Here is a 22616-nt window from a genome sequence, read left to right as displayed (position 1 = left end):
AATAAATAGACAGGGGAAGGTCAGGAAGTGGAGAAAGGGGAACAGGGAGGGAGAGAGAAGGGGACAGAGGAGCAGGAGGTACTAGGGACTGAAATGGAACAAATCATATTTCATGCATGTGCAATTATGCCCAAGTGAGGCCCTCTGTTGTGTACAGCTATAATGCACCGATAAACAATGTGGGGGGAAATGTGACCTGGGACAAACTGCTGAAAGTCCCTTCCCCCTGATCCCTAAATCGTTTCGAGCTGTAAATAATCTGAACTGTTTTCTTCCTGTCTCATAAAAACGGTGTCTACTCTCTTCTCAGGCTAACACCTCACATGGCTCTTAAAATATCAGTTTTATCTTCCAATGTGAAAGTGAGGTAAAAAGAATGTCGGAAGAAATACAATCCGTCAACAAACATATGAGAAAGTGTTCATCATTTCTAGCAATTAGAGAAAGGCAAATCAAAACTACTCTAATATTTCATCTCACTCCAGTAGGATGGCAGTTATCAAGAATACAGGCAACAATAAGTGTTGGCAAGGATGTGGGGGAAAGGCACACTCATGCACTGCTGGTGGGCCTGCAAATTGGTGCAACCACTATGGAAAGCAGTATGGAGATTCCTTAGATAACTTGGAATGGAACCATCATTTGATCCAGCTATCCCACTCCTCGGTTTATATCCAAAGGACTTAAAATCAGCATGCAGTGACACAGCCACATCAGTGTTTATAGCAGCTCAATTTACAATAGCTAAACTAAGGATCAACCTAGGTGCTCTTCATGGGTGAATGGATAAAGAAACTGTAGTATATGTACACAATGGAATATAACTCAGCCTTAAAGAAGAATGAAATTATGTAAATGGATGGAACCAGAGGCTATCATGCTAAGCAAAATAAGCCGATCCCAAAAAATTAAAGGGCGAATGTTTTCTCTGAAATGTAGATGCTAATTCACAATGTGGAGGGTGGCAAGGGAAGAATAGAGGTACTTTGGATGAGTCAGAGGGGAGTGAAGGGAGGGGAGGGGGTACAGGGGTAGGAAGGACGGTAGAATGAATCGGACATTATTACCCTATGTGCGTATGTGATTACACAACCAGTTCTACATCACATGCAACCAGAAGAATAAGTTGTACTCCATTTATATATGCAGTGTCAAAATGCATTCTATTGTCGTGTATAACTAATTAGAACAAATTTTTTAAAAAAAGAATGGCAAAAATACTCTGAAACAATAACAGAAAATTTTAAGAGATAAAAAATTCTCTCTTGACTCAACCAACTTCTTAATAGTCCCACCATCATCCATTTTTTAAATTTATATGGCACAGAATGCATTAGGATTCCTTATTGCACATATACAGCACAATTTTTCATATCTCTGTGTATAAAGTATGTTCACACCAATTCATGTCTTCATACATGTACTTTGGATAATAATGTCCATCACATTCCATCATCATTTCTAACCCCTTGCCCCCTCCGCTCCCTTCCCACCCCTCTGTCCTATCTAGAGTTCGTCTATTCCTCCATGTTCCCCCTCCTTACCCCACTATGAATTAGCCATTTTATATCAAAGAAAACATCAGGCATTTGTTTTTTGGGGATTGGCTAACTTCACTTAGCATTATCTTCTCCAACTCCATCCATTTACCTGCAAATGCCATGATTTTATTCTCTTTTATTGCTGAGTAATATTCCATTGTGTATATATGCCACAATATCTTTTCCTGTATTTCTAAAGTAGCTGTGAGTTTAGTGGTGTGTTCTTCATCCATCCTTTGTCTATCCCCTGCCTCTGGGAACCGACTCCTTCCAATTTGGCATCTTGACCTTCTTTGCATTCACATCCTTCCTCACTCACATTTCATCTCCCTAAAACAAAGGAAGCTCAACTGTCTCCGTAGCCTTCACACACGTTCCTAGAAGTTCCCCAATGACCTACTGAGGAAGCCACCCCACTGTCCTTCTTTCTCCAGTCCCTAACCTGTCCACCTCTCCCAGAGCTCTTTCTACTTTTTTCTCTTCCTTGTGGAAGTTCCTCCTCCTCTGCCTGCCCTTTATAGACTAGTGACTCCCGGGGTCTTCCACACGGCCACGCTCTCTTGATACCCTGGAAGCTCCTCTGGGGCTCTCTCTCTGGCTTTGCATAGTCACGTCCAGATATCTTGCCTGAATTCAGTCTCACTTGCAACTTACCACTGGACCTCTTTACCCTAGAAGCTTCTAGCTCAACCCCTATAAGCCAGATTTCCATCCTAAGTCCTGGACTTCAGCCAACCATACCAAAAAAAGACGCTATCTTAATTTCCTACCTTCATTAGTCTTGTACATTCTTCCTGCAAAATGAATCCCAAGCCTGTCACTCATTTTCACCGCCTCTTTGTAAAATCAGACACGACTGTCTATACCCTGGTTCATTAGACAGACTCCTCATGAAGTTCCTGCTTTCAATTTCTTTCACGATACTTTTTCTCCCATGCTACGTCATAAATTATATTTCTCAAATGTAGTTATTGTCAAAAACTTCACTTCCATAATTAAAAATTGTTGATGGTCTTTCATTGTCTGCATTAAAATCCAAATGTCTTACCTAGCACTCAGGCAGTGTGGGATTTGCTCCCAATCTGCTTTTTCTAACTCGTTTCTTTCCTATGCGTTCCCCGTACATCCTCAGATGTAAGCACAGGCAGCTACTATAGGCTCCCCTACTGCCCACAAATGCCATGAATTCTGACAGTGCCAGGGACTTACCATGGTTTCCTCTTTTCCTGGAATGCCTTGTGCATTTGATGAAATTATATCCATGCTTCTAAGTCCAGCTCAAAGGCCACCCTCTCTGTGAAGTTCCCCAACCCTTGCTTTTTCCTGCCCCTTAGGAAATGAGTCACTCTCCCCTATGAGTCTGCAGACCAGAATGGTTCCAAAACCTGGCTGAGCACTGGAATCAACTGAGAAGTTTTGAGAAAATATTGATACCTGGGCCTTACCTCCCACATCACGCACCAGGACATCTGAGAATAAGCCTGTGCAGTAGTAATCTCTTTTTCAAAAATCTTTGGTGCTAAAATTTACAAAACATAAAGTTTACTGTCTTAACCATTTTTAAGTGTACAGTTCAGTAGTATCAAATATATCTATAATTTGTGAATCCATTTCCGGAACTCTTCTTCTTGCAAAACTAAAACTCTGTAGCCATTAAACAACTACTGCACATCCTCCCTCCCTGGAAACCATCATTCTGCTTTCTGTCTCTGATTCTAACTATGTTAAATATCTCATATAAATAGAATCTTGAGTATTTATCTTTGTGTTACTGGATTATTTCGCTCAGCTTAATGTCCTCTAGGCTCACTCATGTTTGTAACATGTATCAGAATTTCCTTCCTTTTGAAGACTGAGTAATATTCCATTATATCATAGACCACCTTTTGTTTTTCCACTTCTCCATCAATGCACACTTAGGTTGCTGTCATACTTCTGCTATTGTGGAATAATACTGTTATGAAGTTGAGTATACAAATATCTGTTCAAGACCTTCCTTTTAATTCTTTTAGATTGCTGTACCCAGAATTAGAATCCTTGGATTGTAAGGTAATTCTGTTTAATTTTTTGAGGACCCACCATACTGTTTTCCGTAGCACCTTTACCATTTCACATCCCCATCCACAGTGCACATGTCCTCTAATGTCCCCATATCCTCAGTACTTGGTATTTACTTTTTTGGTACCAGGGATTGAACCCAGGGGTGCTTAACCACTGAACCACATTCTCAGTCCTATTTTATATTTTATTTAGTGACAGGGTCTCACTGAGTTGCTTAGTGCCTGGCTTTTGCTGAGGCTGGCTTTGAACTGGCGATCCTCCTGCCTCAGCCTCCCAAGCCGCTAGGATTGCAGGCATGTGCCACTGTGCCCGGCAACATTTGTTATTCACTTAAAAAAATTGGTTTTTGATAGTAGCCATCCTGTTGAGTGTGAGTCATTAATAATTGTTTAAATAGGATCTCAGGTGCTTAGAATTTGTTCAAATCTTGATTCCTGGCCCACTCTCATCATTGACCACGCATGTGCCATTCTTAATTGACTCTTAATAGTATAACAAACATGTGTGAACCCACCACCTGATTTAAGAGTCCAAATATTAAAAGCAACTTGCTACCCATGTCACCTTCCTCTGTGACATCTATTTGCCCACACGAGAGACAACCACTTTATCCTGAAATTTTTGTCTTCATTTGAAAAACCATTCTATTATATATGTAAATGTATGGGTTCCTAAATCACATATTGTTTATCTTTGTTCTTTGAACTTTATTCATAAAACATACGTATGTCTCCAGGTATTGTCATTTTCCCAAAGCTCCAGGTGATGCCCATGCACAGGCTGGGGACAGCCACTATCAGGGCACTTTCTATGGGGCCTCTCTGCCAGCTCCTTGGGTCAGCCCTGTGGACCACCTGACTGGCCTTCCTTCAGCTCTGGCTCTAGGACTGACCTTTGGCTCAGGTTCTTACTAGGTGAGTCCCCAGCCCCGGGCTGCTGTCTGTTCACCCAGGGCATTCTGTTCTCATCTGGTCTTCAACCATCCTCTTAAAGCTCTTTCCCCATCCCTAACTGTGGATCTGCCATCTCCATCCTCTGCCCCTTTGTCAGTGTGCTCTTTGGTGCCCACCCCACGCCTATAGGAAGCACTTATTCTTAATAATGGCAAAGGAGAGCTAGCAATGGTGCAAAGGTTGGCAAATGGAAAACTACGTAGAGAAAAGGACAAATCAAAGCAAAATTTCCCTGGTATCTTTAGTCTCTGCCAACTGGGACGGCAGAACTGGGGCTCGTGAAGTCACAACATAGAAACAGGAATGCAGATCGTTGCTGGTGGGACTGCAATTTGGTGCCACCCCCCTGGAAAGCAGTATGGAGACTCCCCAAGAGCTAAGAATGGACTCACCACATGGCCAGCTCTTCCACTCCTCAGTAGATTTCTAAAAGATCTAAAATCAGTACACTACAGTGCTGCAGCCATGTCAATGTTTATAGCAACACAGTTCACAATAGCTAAGCTATGGAACCAACCAAGGTGTCCTCCAACAGATGACAGGATAAAGAAAAGGTGATACACATACACACACACACACACTGGAATATTACTCAGCCACAAAGAGGAATGAAATTATGGTATTTGTGGGTAAATGGATGGAACTAGAGACTATCATGCTAAGTGAAATAAGCCAATCCTAAAAGCAAAGGCCAAATGCTTTCTCTGATATGCAGAAGCTAATCCAGAATGGGGGGTGGGCAGGGTAGAGAAAGAAAGAGGGGAAAAAAGGGAGAGGAAATTTCATCAAGATAGAAGAAAGATCAGTACAGTAGACAAGGGGAGTTGAGGGGGAGGAAGGCAGATGGGAAAGGAAGACAGTGGAATGAATCTGACTGAACTTCCATATGTATATACATGAATTTAGCAGAGTGAATTCCAATATCAAGTATATCCATAAGACACTAATTTTAAAAAAACTATAAATATATTGCAGCAAGAGCAATAGAGGGATGGGGGAAGAGCTGGAGACTGAATTGGAGCAAATTATATTCCATGTTTTTGTGATTATGTCAAAATGTGTCCTAATGTTATATATAGCTAAAAAGAATTTGAAGAGTACACTATTTGGCTGGAGATGTAGCTCGGTGGTAGAGCCCTGGCCTGCACCAAGCCCAGCACTGCAAAAATAAATAAAAAATAAATAAAGATAGAAACACTATTAGTATCAAGAAAAGAAAGAAAGAATTGGAATGCAGTTAGTCCTTAACGTGTGGACCAGCCGATGTTGCCCCCGGATGAGCTGCTCCATCTCTGAGTCCGTGTTATTCGCCCTTCCCCTGCCACTCCCCTGGTGACCACGAGCCGTGTGCAGCAATGCAGACTAAATTGCATTTATTTAAAAAGGCTGCAGACAGTCCACAGGGAGAGCATGGCTGGCTTTATTCTGGGTTAGCCCGATTCAAGGACAAAGAATTACACTCTTGCTTGGCTCTTTGGTCTCTGGGGTCTCTGTCTGTGTCCCAGAAAAGCTGGGTTTCTTGGAAAGAACGAAGGAGATGAGAAAATGTGGTCTTTCCTGCTGTCATCTTGGGGAAATCACACAGGTACATAGAATGGAATCGGGGTGTCCCTTCTTGTTGTTCTTTGGCTGCGACATTGAAGCTCTTCTCCTTCCCAGTCAGAGTAGGAAGTCCGGACGGTTCTTCCACATCCTATGGATACAGAGACCCAACTGCTGAATAGGAGTCAAGTGTCCTCTCTGCCAATACATTAGGGTCTGGAAGTTAAGTCTGCTGAAAAAAAAAATCAAAAAACAAAGCACATTTGTAGGTGGAAAAACTCCTATTACCCACAATAAATTCTCTTTTGTGGCTCGAATGAAAAGTATTGTAACAGCTTATGTTTTGCCTCAAGAAATCAAAAAGGTTCTCATTTGAGAACCACTCCAACAGAAGTGGAGTTGACCACTAACCAGGGAGTTAATGAACCTGTCTTCTTGGAGGTTTAAATATATTAAGTGACGTTGAATCATCATTTGTAAAAATTTTAAACTTCTAATTCTTTTCCTTGAGTCAGTGAGTCCACCTGTCCGTCTGATCCTCAGGGATCTTCAACCATTAAGTGTCTGTACTTTTTGTAAGTTAGGTGGCACCAGAGCTCTCCCTCTCTGTGGCACACACTCGCGGGGAGGCACAAGTTTGCCCACACAGCTGGCTCTAAAAGAAACTCTGGCTTTTAAAATTGCTATTTTCTTTTTCTTTTAAATCATGGTCTTAATATTGAATCCAAAAGCTCAAGCAAACATGATGTCAGGGAGAGGCCCAGTAGGGCAGTTCGAGAAGATTAGATGTCTTCAAATTACATAAAAAGTGAGAGCAAGAGGCCTCTAAAGTCAACATTTAATAATCTGAGTCACACTCGTGGTTTTACTCCCTTGCTTAGAAAAACAGTATCATCACCGACTTGTCGTAAAACCTCCCAGGGGCGCACACTTCTGTGGGAGAGAGGCTCGCAGACCAGAGGGAAGCATCCGAGAGGGGTCCCAGGGCCCTTTGGACGTGTGCCAAGGCTGGAAGTCCTGAGGTCTCTGGAGGGCAATCTTCAATTTCTTCACACAGAGAAAAATATCTAAATAAGGTCAGCGTTAAATAATATTGTTCTTCAATGGTGTGTTAGTCATCTTTTTGTCACTATGATTAAAATACCCAACAAGAACAACTTAGAGGAAGAAAGGTTTATTTTGGCTCATGGTTTTTTAGAGGTTCAGTTCACGGTTGGCCAACTTCATCCCTCTGGGCTTGAAGTCAGGCACAGCATCATGGCGGAAGGGCATGAGGAAGGAAAGCTGCTCAGGTTATGTAGTTGAGAAGGACAGAGAGGGAGAGAGAGACAGACAGACAGATGGGGAGAAACCAGAGACAAGACACAGTGCCCAAAAGTATGTCCCCAGTGACTCACTTCCTCCAGCCATGCCCACCTGCCCACAATTACCACCCAGAGGTCCATTCAAAGTATTAATCCATCAAATGGATTAATCCACTGATGAGGTTACAACTGAGAATCTGATCATTTCACCTGTGAACATTCCACCCTGGATATCTTGTTTCTAACACATGAACTTTTATGGGAGGGGACACTTTATATCCAAACCATAAGGTTCTTTGTTCTGAGCAACAACGTAAAGGGTAAAAGAATAGATGTGCACCAACCCCCTAGCAGCAAAATTGGCTCTTGCCTGTTCAAAGTTAAGTTTCAGGCAGCACGTCCCCTGTTGTGGCTCCAGGACCAGTAGCACCTGTCGCTCTACACTTCTCAGGAATAGAAATTCTCAGCCACCTCCCCAGACTTGATGCATCAGAAACCCCGGGGAAAGGACCCAGGAGCAGGTGCTGAGCAAGTCCTACGGGCGATTCTGGTGCAGGTTCTAGTTTGATGACCACCGATTCCATATTCACTACGCAAAAGACCACCAGGTGTCTGAATATAAGCCAGCAATAGGGTGTTGCTTACGGAGGAGAGTACGGAGGAGAGAGGTGAACCACCAGGACTCTGGAGCTCATAAACCATATTCCTACCTTCAGGAAAGGGAGTGATGTGGACACAAATAATTTTTTTTTTTCCAGCTGAGGCCGATTGACATCAAAGCCATAAAAAACAACTCAGTGTCACAGAAAGGTAAAATAAACCCACTTAGATTACCATTTTCCTTCTTTACAATATGAAATACAGCATATTTACTTTTCTTTGTCTTTTTCAGTTAACATAAAACAAAGCCAGGAAAAATAGCACTGTTTTCTATTGTAGTTTAAAAGGATCCCAGATTCTACAGCAGAACTCATTTCCTTAAAGGGCAAAGACTTTCAGGACACCCCTTTTGTACCTAACTCACTCCTTAAAGAAGTCAAAAAGTCCATAAAGGCAAAAGGAAAAAGTTGCAAAAATAGCCCAGGAAGAAATATAAATGAGAGACAGAGAAAAAGATAGGAATATATAGTTGGCCTCTGCATCGGCAGCTCAGCACCCGTGATTATACAAACCATGGATGGAAAATTGTTTGTTTGTTTTTTAATTGCATCTGCTTCGAGCATTTACTGACCTCTTTTTTCTTGTTGTTATTCCCCAAACAATACAGTATAAGAATTATTTGCATAGCATTTCCATAGTAGTAGGTATTATAAGCCATCGAGAGGTGATTTAATGATACAGGAGCATGTACATAGGTCCTACGCAAGCACTGTGCTGTTTTAATAAGAGTCTCTGAGGATTTTGGTATCCTCAGTGACTGTACGTAGAGAGGAACACATCACAGTGTCAACAGAAGAAAATTACAGGGGTTAAAAAGCAAAAGGATGATACCTGAGACACAAGGAACTGAAGTGATTCACAAACTAGATGAGTAAGGCTCATGAACTTCAAGTCCCATCACCTAGCTACTAAGAGACAAAGCTTTTCACATCTGGAATCCCAGAAACTCTGGAGGCTGAGGCAGGAGGATCATGAGTTTGAGGCCAGCCTCAGCAACTTAGAGAAACCCTGTCTCTGAAAACAAAAAGATAAAAATAAATTCCCGGTTCCCCAAACAATCAAGCAAGCAAAGAAACAAAAGAAAACTTTTCCTTTAAAAAAATTAAATTCATGAAAATCTTTGTCCCCAAATTCTGGCCAAGTATCAAGAACCAAGAACTAGACTCTTAAGGACATGGGATTCTCTCTAATGGAGGGGACACCTTTGTTCCAGAAGAGATACTGGGATCTGTGCTGAGCTGCTTGCAAGGCAGTGAGCACTTGGGACAGGGTACCCAAGCCAAGGAGGATGGGTACCTGTGATGAATGGGGCAGATTCTTGTTATCAAGAGAAGAGAGGAAAAGGGAGATTTGGGTTCTTTAAAAATTTTCCACTTTGCTGAGAATATCTTTGAGTTTTAATTCACAGCAACTGCTTCACAGATATGGAAACATGGCTCAATGGAGCAAGGTCTGTGAATTCTCACCCTAAACCACAATCCACCGCTCACTTCTCAACCAGTCAGTATCCTGTTTCATGCTTGGTTCCATTTCTGAAATAAGAATATATATATATCCTAACATTACAGAGTGCATGATAATTAAGAAAAGCGGACCTGAGAACTTAGAGAGGCGAAGGCTTAGTAGGTACATTTTAGAATTCATGAAGAGTGTTCTGTAGCAATAACTGAATCCTTCAAGAGCCATTGTAGGCAGGGTTGGCCCAAGGGAAAATACGATCTGACCCAAACGACAGGAGACAAGCACCCACTCCCAAGGAGGGAACGGCTTATTCAAGAAAAGACATCTGAAAGCATAAACTACCTCGACACACAAAAAGAGACCTCTCAGGCACGTCTTCAGAGTCACAGAATTACTTACTTCCAGGTAAGGTCAGTTCTTCCAATTAACACTTCCATTCAGGAAAACACGAGTCTTCCACTTGGTATAGCTAGGGGCTGGACATTCATTTTGTCATCTCAGGCAAGAAATGAGAAAGAACAGTAAGAACTGGGGATATATAGCTCAATTGGTAGAGTGCTTGCCTCACATGCACAAGGCCCTGGGTTCAATCCCCAGCACCACACACATACAAAAAAATGTGGTTTAAGAAAGAACAGTAAAGAAAGAGCCACACCCTCATCCCCACTGGCTTTCATCAATCGGTAGGTTGGAGTGTCCAGTAATGTGTCTGACAATATATTTGGTGGGTGAGAGAGGTTACAGTCCATCTTACAGGAAGTTCCAAGCTTCTTAGGCTTGTCTGCACTCACCTTTCCTTGGATCTGAAGCATCATATCATTAATGTATGAGTAAGCGTCATACCAGGAAAACAAGTTGAGGAATTAAGCTTTTTGCTCAAAGACAGCATTACAGAGGAAGTCAAGGGATAGTGGGAAATCACATGGAAATATTTGTTTTCTGTACATAGGTTCAGACACAAGTTATCCCCACAAGGGCATAATCTGTCTTTCAATCTGTAGGTGGAAAATCCTTCTCTGCCTTCCCTTGAGAGGAGGAGAACTGGATTTGAACATATCTCTCTTTGGTGCACGTGGTACCTCCCTTGCACTTCTTCAAAGCTAAGAGCGCTGGGACAACGAGGAGATGCTTTCCCTTGGGTAACACTATCACATCAAGCATGATCTCTCTTGAATCAACAGAGTTCATAAGGATCATTCTCGTATCAGGACAGCTAAATGGACAAATAATATCTAGGCTTCCATGCAAGAATGTTTGATCAATAAAACACTGGAATTAGGGCATTTTCCATTAATCAAATTGCTTCACCATTAAAAAGCCGATCTAGGAATGAGGTAAAATTTCACGTGGCTGCCAATGACTTGTTACCCAGTGATGACCTTGGGTCAAGACGGAGAGAGCATATCCTGGGCTGACTTAGGCAGGACTTCAAAGCTGTGATATGATGAAGCTAAAAGAAAAGGGACCCAAGTAGCCCATGAATAGTGTCCTCGATCCTGGCATTTGGAGAGCCTTCTCCACTCAAGGTAAATACAAGGTTGATTGCACCGTTTGATTTCCAGCATACCACGTCTCTGGTATTTATGAGTACAGTCTGAAAGAATGAAAAGAGTGCAAAAGACAGAGGAGGCCATCCAGTTCCTAGGCACCTTTGTACACAAGAGAAAAAAGAAGTGGTAGTAAGTGCGCTTGTGCCAAATTCCACCATGAAGACACGTTCCTCTTTTGGAGATCACATTCTTTTCTTGCTTGATAAGAATCAGGAGAACTGAGGGTTATCGAATGCCTACTACGAGCTAAGCAATTTACAGACATTCCTTGTTAACTTTTCACAACCAAGTCAAGGAAATGCTGTTATTGTATCCATTTTCAGATTAAGAAACTGAAGTCAAGAAGATTAAGGGGGGAAAAAAACCCCTTCATTTGGTGGTACTGGACAGTTGGTGGCAGATTTAAATATGTTGTGTACAACGACAAAACCAGAATTCTTCCCATTATATGTGGTTGTTCTAGCAATGTCAACTGGGAGCTTTAATGTCCCCTCTTGCTGCTGATTATCAAAATGTAATAATTTTATGCACCCCCCCACACACACACACCCCACACAGACACACACCCCACACACATACACATTTGTGCTCAGCTCAGTGGTCAAGTGCAGGAACTCTGGAATGAAACCCAAATACTAACCCTGACTCTGCCCAGTGGACAAGGCACCCAGGCACTCTCTGACCCGGTTTCTATTTTGTGAAAGTTATACCAATAGTGTTCATATCCTGGCTCAGGAACGGTGGTGTCTGGAGGAACACTGACTCAATTTTATAAAGGGAAGAGTTATCCCAGTCTAGGATTAAAAATAAACCCAATGAAGATCTCCAAATTGTCATATTGTCCTCTTGCATTAGAATAAAAATTTACTAAAATTTTAAGAGTAAAGTAAAAACTGGGGTTGTGAATATTTTAAACATTATGCAAATATTAGTCCTAACTGATATATCAATAAGGGTACAATTTTTGAGTAATATTGTTTGTTCAGTGCTCCTGGAAATGTTTAGACAATGGAAATTTAGTGCCAAGGAGGTCAAGATTCAAATGTAAGTCTACTTATAGGACAGGTAGTTTTATTTCTGCTCCATGCCCAGGGATTCCCTAATCCCTATATAATGAGTATCATGGGCCATCCAGGCTCCCTGAATTAGAAAAAAAAAATGTATACTCTACAAAACACATGACTTACTGAGAATCAGGGAGTAGTTCAGTCATGAACTGGAATGTGATCCTTTTATTGTTGTGATTAAAAATTCTAATTTGACACTGATTCTCAGCATTTACAAAGGACGGGGTTCTGACCCATGGTGCAACGTGGATAAACCTGGAGGATTACCCTGTGTGAAATAAGCCTCTCACCAAAGGACAAACACTGCATGTTTTCACGTACAAGCGGTACCAGGACGCATAAAACTCACAGAAACAGTACGTAGGGTGGTGATTGTCAGGATCTAAGGGAAGCGGACGGTGACAAGTTGTCTCACAGGTACAGAGTTTTACAAGATGAAACAAATCTAGAGATCACTTACCCAGCGACATCAGTGTCCTCCACATGACGGACGTACACACGGTTAAGACGGTCAATTTTATGTTACATGTAGTTTGCGACAATTAAAGATCTTTAAAATACTGATTTCAATCAAACCAACTTGTGGCTGCCCTGGGGGCCACCAATTAGTGGAAGGGTGTCCTGTTGTTACTGATGTGTAAGATCCGAAGGAATTATCTATGCCTCTCCCTGTCAGTAGCCAGTCTGGGTGATGTGCTGCAGATGTGGTCTCTGCTCCCCAATCCAAACAAGAGTCTAGGCCACCCACCCTTGGCCTTTGGTTCTGTCCTCGGGGAGCTACAAATCTGACCCTTGAAAGAAGGGCTATGTGTGGGGAACATACATGTGTGCACCCCAAGGGGGCTGCCCTGATGGACCCCTTTGCCTACAGGCATCTGGATGGGCATGATAAAGTCTGCTGCACAGGGCAGTTGTACTGAATCTCACGGTTGTCAGATGTGGTGTTTTTGTTCCTGATGACATTGTTGGAGCTCTAGGCTGCATCCCAGCTGTCAGTTTTAGCATCCATGTATTTTCCTGGTATGCAAATGTCAACTTTGCAGTTTATAACTCTGGCCATTCCTCCAAGCAGGAAATGACTGAGTCCTTTGGTGAGTGGAATTTATTTAGATTTCTGGTTTCAACGCCTCAGGTTAAAATTGCTGCCAATTAATTCTTCTAAGGTATGTTTGAACTTCACAAGTGTATGGATTGAATATCTATGATTTTTTTTCTAGGTTGGAGAAAGGAGGAGAGAAGACAAACATCTTGAGTTTCAACACAAATGAGAGCCACAATCCAGTCCAGCATACTAGTTAATTAACAAATGATTATTCTCCAAAATAGTAACATAGTGCAAAAGGAATCTTCTTATTTAATAATAATTATTGCTTTATTGACACTTTAGCATTAATTCTTTGTTCTCCCCTCTATAGCCACTCAAATATTTCCCCATGCACATACATGTTGATGTGTGTGAGATAATGTGTGTGTTGTACCTATTGCAGAGTAAAAAGAATGGTAATTTGAAGTAACTACAGCGCTTGCCATTGAAAGAGTAGATATTTTGCCCTGATACCTATGTCACCTGTTACGACACTATTATTTTTAAAACACAGCTATCAAACAGCTCATAGTTCGCCACAGAAATCAAAATGCACAGTGACAGTCTTTATCCTACATGTCTCATGATTCAAATCCTCACGAAAAGTAGAGGCCACACTGAAGATCAAGTGCCACCTGTTACTGGGATGGGGCCAAGTGACCTCTGACCTGACTGTCACTAGGGAGTTTGGGTCACATCTGTGATTTCCATCAACACCCACCACCTTCCATGCAGAGCCCAGGGCAGATGTTGGTGAAATCAGGAAGCTGCTTTCAAAGGACAGATGAAAGGAACACTGGGATCAAACAGCTTAGCCCAGTGACTGATTCTCTACGCACAGTTCTAAGAAATGACCTGTCCTTGGCCTTTTAAAATGTTACTTCCAGAATCTCAACCTGTCAGGCAACTGGAGAGGAGCCACAGCAGGTGAGACCATGGGATGTGACCAGGGGGTCTGGACGGCAAAAACAAAGCCACTTCAGCCCCCAGGCTCGAAGCTACAGTAGGGACACTTCCAAGACTGGAGCCTTCACTAGGAGAACCTGGGGGCTGCTTCTCAGGCAACAGAACTGCAGAAACCAGAAGTGCCCTTGGCAGGAATGATTTCAGTTTTAATGAGAAGGGGAACAGGAGCTTCAAATGGGGTTTCCCTTTTAGGTTCTACTGTGAACAGGTGTTGGCTTTACTCAAGGAAAAATTTCACAGGGGTGATTTCATGCATAACCAAGAGCAATGATGCTTTGTTGTTTTTGTTTGTTTGCTTACTTTATAAGATCATTCCAGAGGCTTTGTACATGCATATTAAGTGTTTGTGTGTGAGTGTGTGTGTGTCCAGTTGCACAAAGTCACCGAAAAGTCCTGGTAACCATCTTCAGAGCCCATTCACTGATTTTCTTCTCCTTTATGTTCTGTTTCACAATCTGGGGAAGTGTGGCGTTCCCCCACTTCAACTCATACAGTGTCCCTTTCATTATGTTAATTTCTGTCCTTTCCAAGATTAACATTTGACCTGCCACCCCACTCATGTTGGCCAATGTTCCCAACCAACCATGTGCCCTGAATAACGGGATGAGACATGAGGACCTTGTCCATCTTTCCTGATAGCGTGGCTGTGTCTCTGGGAATTGTGTGTCATAACCAACTTGCTGGTCTCCGCCTTCACCAGAGCTTCACAATATCCTGTCTTTCCAAGAATGCCATCAGGGGGAAGGAAAAGTCAGCTCAGCTGATTTCACCCATTTTGCCTCCCCCTCCCCCAACCCACTCCTTGTCTTCCTTCTTTTTCATCCCGCCCTTCAATCTGCTGGATTCTCTAAGAGGCTGCACTGTGTTGTTACGTTGCAGATGGATTAACGGACGGATGAATGGATGAATGGACTGACGGATGGAGGTATGGATGGATATTTATTCTAGGGGTGGGCTTCCCCAGAAGCCCTCTGAGATAAGAATTCACACGTAAATAAGAAACTGGTAGAGGAATAGAGAAGTGAAGGAATAGAGAAAAGGGAAGTGAAGGCAACTATTCAAAGAGAATAGTCACCTAAGTTACCACTTAGCTAAATCCCACTGGGGCATTTGATGCCCCAGACCATGATGATCTGCCTGGCCACAGGCAGGCAGTGAAGGCAACCGATCGTGGACTTGAACCCTGGAGACGGAGAGATCTCAAGCTCATCTCAGAGCCATTGAATCAGAATGTAAAATTTTTTTTTTTTTTTTTTTTTTGGGGGGGTTGGCTTATTTTATTTTGCATGATGTTCTCTAGTTCCATCCATTTACCTGCAAATGCCATAATTTCTTTCTTATTTAAGGCTGAGTAATATTTCATTGTGTATATGTAAAACATTTTCTTTATCCATTCATCTGTTGAAGGGCATCTAGTTTGGTTTCACAGTTTAGCTATTGTGAATTGAACTGCTATAAACATTGATGTGACTGCCTCACTGTAGTATGCTGATTTTAAGTTCTTTGGGATAGCTGGGTCAAATGGTGGATCCATTCCAAGTTTTCTGAGGTATTTCCATGCTGCTTTCCATAGTGGTTGCATTAACTTTCAGTCCCACCAGCAATGTATGAGTGTACCTTTACCCTGCATCCTGGCCAACACTTATTATGTTTGTATTCTTGATAATTGCCATTTTGACTAGAGTGAGATGAAACCTTAGCGTAATTTTGATTTGCATTTCTCTAATTACTAAAGATATTGAACCTTTTTTCCTATGTTTGTTGATTGATCGTATTTTTTCTTCTGTGAATTGTCTGTTCAGCTCCTTAGCCCATTTATTGATTGGGTTATTTGTTTTTTTGGTTTAAGTTTTCTGAGTCCTTTAAATATCCTGTAGATTAGTGTCCTATCTGAGGTGCATGTGGTAAAGATTTCTTTCTTATTCTGTAGATTCTCTCATCATGTTATTGATTTTTCCTTTGCTGAGAAGAAGCTTTTTAGTTTGCCTTTTTACTTTTTATTCATTTATTTTAAAGAATTTAATATTTATTTATTTATTTTGGTACTAGGGATTGAACTCAGGGGCACTTGACCACTGAGTCACATCCCCAGCTCTATATTTTTTTTTTTTTTAATTTTTTATTGTTGGCTGTTCAAAACATTACATAGTTCTTGATATATCATATTTCACAATTTGATTCAAGTGGGTTATGAGCTCCCATTTTTACCCCATATACAGATTGCAGAATCACATCAGTTACACATCCATTGATTTACATATTGCCATACTAGTGTCTGTTGTATTCTGCTGCCTTTCCTATCCTCTACTATCCCCCCTCCCCTCCCCTCCCCTCCCATCCCCTCCCCTCCCCTCCCCTCCCCTCTTCTCTCTCTGCTCCCTCTACTGACATTCGTTTGTCCCCCTTATATTATTTTTCCCCTTCCCCTCACTTCCTCTTGTATGTACTTTTGTATAACTCTGAGGGTCTCCTTCCATTTCCATGCATTTTCCCTTCTCTCTCCCTTTCCCTCCCACCTCTCATCCCTGTTTAATGTTAATCTTCTTCTCATGCTCTTCGACCCTACTCTGTTCTTAGTTACTCTCCTTATATCAAAGAAGACATTTGGCATTTGTTTTTTAGGGATTGGCTAGCTTCACTTAGCATAATCTGCTCTAATGCCATCCATTTCCCTGTAAATTCTATGATTTTGTTATTTTTTAATGCAGAGTAATACTCCATTGTGTATAAATGCCACATTTTTTTTATCCATTCATCCATTGAAGGGCATCTAGGTTGGTTCCACAGTCTAGCTATTGTGAATTGTGCTGCTATGAACATAGATGTAGCAGTGTCCCTGTAGCATGCTCTTTTTAGGTCTTTAGGGAATAGACCGAGAAGGGGAATAGCTGGGTCAAATGGTGGCTCCATTCCCAGCTTTCCAAGAAATCTCCATACTGCTTTCCAAATTGGCTGCACCAATTTGCAGTCCCACCAGCAATGTACAAGTGTACCCTTTTCCCCACATCCTCGCCAGCACTTGTTGTTGTTTGACTTCATAATGGCTGCCAATCTAACTGGAGTGAGATGGTATCTTAGGGTGGTTTTGATTTGCATTTCTCTGACTGCTAGAGATGGTGAGCATTTTTTCATGTACTTGTTGATTGATTGCATGTCCTCCTCTGAGAAGTGTCTGTTCAGGTCCTTGGCCCATTTGTTGATTGGGTTGTTTGTTCTCTTATTGTCTAATTTTTTGAGTTCTTTGTATACTCTGGATATTAGGGCTCTATCTGAAGTGTGAGGAGTAAAGATTTGTTCCCAGGATGTAGGCTCTCTATTTACCTCTCTTATTGTATCTTTTGCTGAGAAAAAACTTTTTAGTTTGAGTAAGTCCCATTTGTTGATTCTAGTTATTAACTTTTGTGCTATGGGTGTCCTATTGAGGAATTTGGAGCCCGACCCCACAGTATGTAGATCGTAGCCAACTTTTTCTTCTATCAGACGGCGTGTCTCTGATTTGATATCAAGCTCCTTGATCCATTTTGAATTCACTTTTGTGCATGGCGAGAGAAAGGGATTCAGTTTCATTTTGTTGCATATGGATTTCCAGTTTTCCCAGCACCATTTGTTGAAGATGCTATCCTTCCTCCATTGCATGCTTTTAGCCCCTTTATCAAATATAAGGTAGTTGTAGTTTTGTGGATTGGTTTCTGTGTCCTCTATTCTGTACCATTGGTCCACCCGCCTGTTTTGGTACCAGTACCATGCTGTTTTTGTTACTATTGCTCTGTAGTATAGTTTGAAGTCTGGTATCGCTATACCGCCTGATTCACCCTTCCTGCTTAGCATTGTTTTTGCTATTCTGGGTCTTTTGTTTTTCCATATGAATTTCATGATTGCTTTCTCTATTTCTACAAGAAATGCCATTGGGATTTTGATTGGCATTGCATTAAACCTGTAGAGAACTTTTGGTAATATCGCCATTTTGATGATGTTAGTTCTGCCTATCCATGAACAGGGTATATTTTTCCATCTTCTAAGATCTTCTTCTATTTCTCTCTTTAGGGTTCTGTAGTTTTCATTGTATAAGTCTTTCACCTCTTTTGTTAGGTTGATTCCCAAGTATTTTATTTTTTTTGAAGATATTGTGAATGGAGTGGTTGTCCTCATTTCCATTTCAGAGGATTTGTCGCTGATATACAGGAATGCCTTTGATTTATGCGTGTTGATTTTATATCCTGCCACTTTGCTGAATTCATTTATTAGCTCTAATAGTTTCTTTGTAGACCCTTTTGGGTCTGCTAGGTATAGAATCATGTCATCTGCAAATAGTGATAATTTAAGTTCTTCTTTTCCTATTTTGATGCCTTTAATTTCTTTCGTCTGTCTAATTGCTCTGGCCAGTGTTTCGAGAACTATGTTGAACAGAAGTGGAGAGAGAGGGCATCCCTGTCTTGTTCCAGATTTTAGAGGGAATGCCTTCAATTTTTCTCCATTCAGAATGATGCTAGCCTGAGGCTTAGCATAGATTGCTTTTACAATATTGAGGTATGTTCCTGTTATCCCTAGTTTTTCTAGAGTTTTGAACATAAAGGGATGCTGTACTTTGTCGAATGCTTTTTCCGCATCTATCGAGATGATCATATGATTCTTATTTTTAAGTCTATTGATGTGGTGAATAACATTTATTGATTTCCGTATATTGAACCAGCCTTGCATCCCAGGGATGAATCCTACTTGGTCATGGTGCACAATTTTTTTGATAAGTTTTTGTATCCGAGTGGCCAGAATTTTATTGAGGATTTTTGCATCTAGGTTCATTAGCGATATTGGTCTGTAGTTTTCTTTCTTTGAAGTGTCTTTGTCTGGTTTAGGTATCAGGGTGATGTTGGCCTCGTAGAATGAATTTGGAAGTTCTCCCTCTTTTTCTATTTCCCGAAGTAGCTTGAAAAGTATTGGTATTAGTTCCTCTTTAAAGGTTTTGTAAAACTCTGCTGTATACCCATCCGGTCCTGGGCTTTTCTTAGCTGGTAGTCTTTTGATGGTTTCTTCTATTTCCTCAATTGATATTGGTCTGTTTAGGTTGTCTATATCCTCCTGACTCAATCTGGGCAGATCATATGACTTAAGAAATTTATCTATGCCTTCACTATCTTCTAATTTATTGGAGTATAAGGATTCAAAATAATTTTTGATTATCTTCTGTATTTCTGAAGTGTCTGTTGTGATATTGCCTTTTTCATCCCGTATGTTAGTAATTTGAGTTCTCTCTCTTCTTCTCTTCGCTAGCATGGCTAAGGGTCTGTCAATTTTGTTTATTTTTTCAAAGAACCAACTTTTAGTTTTGTCAATTTTTTCAATTGTTTCTTTTGTTTCGATTTCATTAATTTCAGCTCTGATTTTAATTATTTCTTGCCTTCTACTTCTTTTGCTGTTGTTTTGCTCTTCTTTTTCTAGGATTTTGAGATGAAGTATGAGATCATTTATTTGTTGGTTTTTTCTTTTTTTAAGGAATGAACTCCAAGCAATGAATTTTCCTCTTAGAACTGCTTTCAATGTGTCCCATAGATTCCGATATGTTGTGTCTGTGTTTTCATTAATCTCTAAGAATTTTTTAATTTCTTCCTTGATGTCTTCTATAACCCATTGATCATTCAGTAACCTATTGTTCATTCTCCAAGTGATGTTTTCTTTTCCCTTCCTTCTTTTATCGTTGATTTTCAGTTCCACAGAATGTAAAATTTTAACAGAATCCCCAAATGATCAAGTTTGTCAAGTACTGGGGTAGAATGTCTCAGTTACAGATTAAAGGACAAGAGAACTGTGCTAGGCGTCCAACTCCCCATTTGACATTAGTTGTGAGCTATTTTTGAAGGTTCTGGCTTTTCGACATGGCCTCTGTGTGGCCAGAGCATTCATGCTCCAGTGGCCAGAAAGAAAGTCCCCAAACAGAAAACAAAAGTTTTAGCAAAAAAGCAGCCTTCAGTCTGTAGAGTTACACTATAAGTCCAGCTGTGTCCCGATAAGTCATGAATCTGATGTTTAAACTGAGGTTATAGTGTAATGGTGATAACCAAAACCTTAATACTGATTGAATGTTAAAGACACATCAAATAGATGAAAGTAAGCAAGATTCAATCTAGGCTTATATTCTAAATAGTCAGTTACCTTAGCAGAGAAATACAATTATCACATTCACTTTAGAAGCCTTAAGATAAATATAACATTACTTTGTAGTTATTTCAGCCGATTTCAAGTAGACCATGAATGAGGTCAGGAAACAGGTTGCCTTGTTTCCTAGGCTTATTGTTAGTCCTGGTATTAGCTCTCAGGAGTGGTGGGAGCTACATGACTGACATCTTTCATTGCCATCACAAACCATGCACTACATTTATTCTGGAGCACATTCAAGAGCTGAAATTATAATGGAAAAAAAGACTTGACTCCTATTATAATGTTAAGCACTGGTAAAGACATTTGGATAGCATCCATAAAAATCTATGGCTATTCCCAGACACAATAAAGTAACTACACAAGAAAAGCAGTTTCCACCAAGATGTTAGTTTTTATATACTTACATTTCAAAAGTGTACCAAAGTGTTCTATAGCATACAAGGAAAAATGGGTTTATTAAAAAGGAATTCAAGATGTATCCAAAGTTTCTAAATCTGCTTAGAAAAAAAATCAAATAGCAATTTATTAGAAATATCAAATTAAAAATATAATTTTAAAGATTTTTATCCTTAGATAATATGACTGTAGAAAATGTGACTCCAGAACTTTCACACATGATAGAATGTATTAATTTGTGAGCTAAGATTGTAAATCCAATACTTGAACTTTATTTAATATAATGAAAAGTAAAAATAAATGAGCTAAGATTGTAAGTCCAATACTTGAACTTTATTTAATATAATGAAAAGTAAAAATAAATTAACTATACACCCTTTTATATATTTTTTTGTTTAATGTAACATCAAAATTTTTTTTGGGGGGGGGAAAGGACTACCGGGGATTGAACTCAGAGGCACTCCACCACTGAGCCACATCCCCAGCCCTAATTTGTATTTTATTTAGAGACAGGGTCTCACTGAATTGCTCAGTGCCTCGCTTTTGCTGAGGCTGGCTTTGAACTTATGATCTTGCTGCCTCAGCCTCCTGAGCCACTGAGATTATAGGTGTGTGCCACGACACCTGGCTCAAATGAATTTTTTTTAAATACATATATTTTTTAGTTGTTGATGGACCTTTATTTTATTTATTTATTTATTTATTTATTTATTTATTTATTTATATGTGGTGCTGAGAATCGAACCCAGTGCCTCACACATGCCAGGCAAGTGCTCTACCACTGAGCCACAACCTCAGCCCCTCAAATGAATTTTAAATACTCAAAATATTGAAAAACTACACCTACTAGTTATTCATTAACCAGCTTCCAAATTGAAAATGCTTTATTTGGAAAATGAAAATGCATATATTCTTATATCTATCTATCTCCTTAATATACATAACTAATAAAATCCTACAAAATGTATTCTCATGCCTCTTGTCTCTTCCTTTATCTCCCCTCGGTCTCTTTTCTCTCTGCCCTTTGGTTTCCCTCAGCAAAGGTAGTTTTACATCCATTAAATAAGTCTCTCCTGAGCTCAGAGAACTGAACATTTTCTGTGCTTTTCATCATATTAAAAAGTGGCTGCTTTACTATGAATGACAGTCTAGCAGGAATCTTGCTTTTGCTGCAGTTGCCTCTCTTCCTTCATTAGTATTTTGGGCTCTGGCAAAGCATTCAGGAAGAAGCTTGAGGCTTTAAGTCACTCATTTACTTCGAGTGTGAATGACAGACTCATTAATTTAAAAAAGCTCTGCCCATTTTGACCCTTCACTCCTTACTCTCTCCTCAACTTCAGTTTTTCCAAAAAATGGTTGGAAATACCCACTTGGTTAAGAGTTCTCTTCCTCGAAGAAATAAAATGATTTGTCCCTAGCCTAAGGCACGTGTAGGAATTAGCTCTGGAGACGCTGAGGCAAGAATACCCTAGCTAGGCTAGTTTGGCTCTCCAACATACAAAGGACTTGCTCTGGAATCCACTATTACTGCACCAATGTTCTGAATCTTGGGATGAGAATGAATCTGAGAATACCAAATCTACTTGTATCAAAAAAAGAAAAAGAAAAAAACGAAGTGGGTTTTAAACCAGTGAGAACAGCAAAAAGCCACAAAGCAAGTCACATAAGCAATTTCAAATGTTGTAGTTGTCCCAGGAAATAAGTAAAAAGAAACAAGTAAAATTAATTTTAATAGTATTTAGCCCAATGGGTACAAAATGTTTGCATTAACATGTTTCATTCTCTCTCTCTCTCTCCCTCTCTCTCTCTCTCTTTCTCTGTATTAAGTCTCTAAAATCAAGTGTGAATTTTACATTTATGGCACATTTTAAAGGCCCT

This window comes from Marmota monax, unplaced genomic scaffold (assembly GCF_021218885.2).
Source record: "Marmota monax isolate L192 unplaced genomic scaffold, Marmota_monax_Labrador192_F-V1.1 WCK01_AAM20220418_F8-fsc00029, whole genome shotgun sequence".
NCBI classification, from domain to species: Eukaryota; Metazoa; Chordata; class Mammalia; order Rodentia; family Sciuridae; genus Marmota; species Marmota monax.
This window is presented reverse-complemented; position numbering follows the sequence as displayed.